This window comes from Salvia hispanica, chromosome 5, assembly GCF_023119035.1.
Source record: "Salvia hispanica cultivar TCC Black 2014 chromosome 5, UniMelb_Shisp_WGS_1.0, whole genome shotgun sequence".
NCBI classification, from domain to species: Eukaryota; Viridiplantae; Streptophyta; class Magnoliopsida; order Lamiales; family Lamiaceae; genus Salvia; species Salvia hispanica.
In genome coordinates, this window is record NC_062969.1 from 22,858,530 (window position 1) to 22,862,520 (window position 3,991).

Consider the following 3,991-nt stretch of genomic DNA (forward strand, 5'->3'; position numbering starts at 1 on the left):
TCGTCCGTGCCGCTGAGCAGCAACGTGGCGCTCTCTGATTGGCCAACGACATAGCTGTTGGCACATTCAAATTTTTTTTTAAAAAAAAGTTCTTAAATAAAAAAAATATTTTCCCACTTCCCAAAAAATTATATCCGTTTTCTACTCACTTTTAATTTATTTTTCAATTTTTTTTCCCCAAAATTCACATTTTCATCTATAAATACCCCCACTTCAATAAAAAAAAATCACATTCTCATCTATTCTATCATCTACATTCTCTCATTTTTTTTCTCATATTCTCTCATCTAAATTCCCACCACACTACACTACACAATGTCCGGCTCCGGCGGTCACCCCTCCGGCAATCACGGTTGGAACCACGATTGGTTCAACTCCGACTCAATCCCTAGTCCGGAAACACAATTTACGGCCCTTCCTCAAACCCAAGGTTCGCAAGTTGCGGGTGGCTACCGCCCTTACACGGTGGACGACCAAAATGCCTCCGGATTCGGGTGGGCACCCGAACCCGGATCGGGAAAGAGCAGCAGCTCTACTCCTACTCCTACTTCTATCCCTACTCCTACTGCTCCTACTCGTGGCACCCGCACCCGTACACTCCGGGTGAGATGATGGCGATGTTCAAAGCCTACTTGGCAGTCTCCGAAGATCCAGACGTTGGCACGAACAAAACCGGGAAAACGTATTGGTGGCGCATCACTCGTCTTTAAAATGAAACCCGGCTGGAGGGAACCATCTATCGCAATGATAGTATGGTGCGCAATTGCATCTTCAGATGCAACGAGGCAATTGGTAAGTTCCAAGGGTACTTCCAACAGGAAGAGCGGGCGGCGGGGAGCGGCAAGAGCGAGCTCGACATCATCAGTGCCGCCTTGGCGACCTACCAAAGCTTGGAGTTCAAAGCGTTCAAGTACCTCGCTTGTTGGCAGGAGGGGCGCCTTCATCCGAAGTATAGGGGCGGCGTAGTAGCATCCTCCTCCAGCTCCTCTAGCAAACGGTCGAGGTCGGTAGCCCTATCCGACGACGCCTCGGATGATGTGGCTACCCAGCTTGCCGGAACTAACTTGGGTAGCCTTGATGCTGGCCCGAGCAGTTCCCGCCGGCCGCAAGGAAAGAAGAAGGCGACGGCCACCCGCCGTCGCACCCCGACTCCATCCGCCCCCGCCCCCGCTCCCGCTTTCCTTTGTGCCTCCTCCCCCCCCCCTCCCCCGAACAACTCGTTGTGGGCCCTCTTGGGTCAACTCTATTTGAACGATACGTCTAAGATGACTCCGAAGCAACTTGCAACACATGAGGGAATGATCCGGGGTCTCAAGAGGCAATTGGGGATAGAGTACTAGTCTTCCACGTGTGTAATTTTTAATTTGTAGGATTTTAATTATGTATTTTTTTTATTTTCTAGGATTTTAATTATGTATTTTTATTTTTTAAGATTTTAATTATGTAATTTTTATTTTTTAGGATTTTAATTATGTAATTTTTATTTTTTAATGTATTTTTATAGTGTAGAAATATTTTTAGTAATTGAAGTATTTAAATTGAATAATAGAATGGTATGACCATTGAGCTTGTCCTTGCGGAAGAGCACGGATGTGGGTGTTGTGCTGTTAGCCAAGGACAATGAGTAAAAGTGGATCCAAGCCCACTTCCATGCTCTTAGCTAAGAGCACGGATGAGAATGCTCTTAATGTAATTAACACGTCAAAAATATTGTTGGCACGGGGAGTACCTCACAAATTTGGTCTAACTCCAACACTAATTGTCACACCAAAAATAATATTGTACCAAAAGGTTCTTATGAAAGATATAGTTTGATTTAATCTTGTGTTTATATAGAGATCAAATTTAAATATTAGTGATGCTGCTATCCACACGAAACCCACTTGAAATCTATTACACTAATCTGAAGTAAGCAAAAATTGTTTTTATTATATTTGCCACTTTATATTCATGTACTATTACTGTTTGCTTTTCATTTTACGATTTCGTCCTAGCTTACCAAAAAGATCAAGATAATTATTATATGAACTAGAAATTCAACTGCTAGCTAGATACATTGATTTTTTTAAACCATTATCAATTTTTGATTTAAGTTATTATATCTCGGCCCGTTTCTATAGTGCTAAAATCATACTCCCTCCGTCTCGCTACAAGTGAGGCGTTCCAAATCGGACGTTGTTTTGCAAAAATGATACTAATAAATAGATAGAGTAGAGATAAAGTAAAGTAAGTAAGATAATAATATATAAACGACTCTCTTCTAAATTATTCTCTCTCTTACTTTAATTTTTCTCCACTTTAATTATCTATTATAACCTTTGCAAAAACACGGTCGGAAAGAAACGTCTTACTTGTAATAGGACAGAGGGAGTACTATCTCTGACAATTTAAGATGACAATTATGTGAGTTAGATCATTATTGAGTCAACCTAATAATGGCTCAACCTAAAGCCTAATCTGAATTTGATATGTTAAGGGTTAGTCATTATCGGATCAAACAGATAACGACCCACCCAATAAGGTCTAACACAAACCCAACATGTAAAGGAAATTCTCAATTCGAATATGAACCCGACTTGCTACCTTCAAATAAGAACACGACCTATATTTAATGCGACCTCGTGTATGACATGATACAATAACGAACAAATTTGATTTACATAATTTAAACCTAAGTAATTTACACAATAAAACTTGATTTACATAAATTCAATATAATTTACATGAATGTAAATAATAAAATTTAAAAGTATTTTTTTAAAAAATAATAAAAATGATTAAGTAATTACTACCTCCGTCCCTGAAAGTTTGACACAGTTTGTCATTTCGGTTCGTCCCTGAAAGTTTGACACACTTCACTTTTTACCATTTTTGATAGTGGACCTCATATTTCACTAACTCAATACTACTCATATTTTATTATAAAATTAATACTTTAAAAGTAGGACCCACATCCCACCAACTTTTTCAACTCACTTTCCATTACATTTCTTAAAGCCCGTGCCGGATCAAAGTGTGTTAATATTTGAAGGACGAAGGTAGTATTTTTTTAGCAAGTTACCCGAACCCAACCCAACCCTACCCAAATTAATCGGATTTCTAATGTGTTAATCATATAAGAACAGAAACCTAATAAGACTCGACCAAAATCTAATAATTCCATACGTATTCATATCGAACTTTAATTTCGTGTCGAAAATTGTCAACCATACCCATGATTATCAATTCCACCACATCAAACTAATTTAATACTACTAGTAAAAAAAACAAAACTCACTTGATTCATCTCACATCCTATCCGGTGGTATTTACTTATTTTGCCTAACTAAGATCAAATATTACTATTATTTTTAAAATATGTTTCTAACTAAGATGAATTATTAGCTAATTTTCTAACTAACATCAAATATTACTATTTTTTCCGGAAAATAAATACTCATATAAAGATGGTAAGAGTGGAGAATACAAGGAAGACGAAAGGGCAAAAAGGACAATTCACAGAGCAGCAGTAGAAAAGAAAACTGATAGAAGAGCAGAAAGCAAGAAGGTGAAGTGTGTGTTTCAGTTTCACACTTTTTTTTTTTGCTGTCTCTGTTTTCTCACCCATTCCTCGCAAATGTACCTGCCCATTTCGCCCACCTTTTCTCCTCCATTTCTTCAGCAAACTCTCTCAAGTTATGATCTCCAAAATGTCTAATCTTCAGGTGATTCCCCCCTCTCTCTCGATGCTATTCCAGCTCTCTGGGTTTTGTGATCTCTTGACTATTGCTCAAAAAGGAAATGTGGGTTCTCCCAATTGCTTGATTTCTCAAAATGGGCTCTAGATTTTCTTCTATTTTTGTTAATTATTTGGGGGATTTTTTTGTATTTTTAGGGGATTTAGTTGGTCCCAAGAAGGGATCTTCCCTCTTTTCCTAAAAAAAAATGATTTTTGCTTTTCAAAACATTAATGTGTGATTAGGGTTTTGATCTCACGCGTTTGAATCGCTTA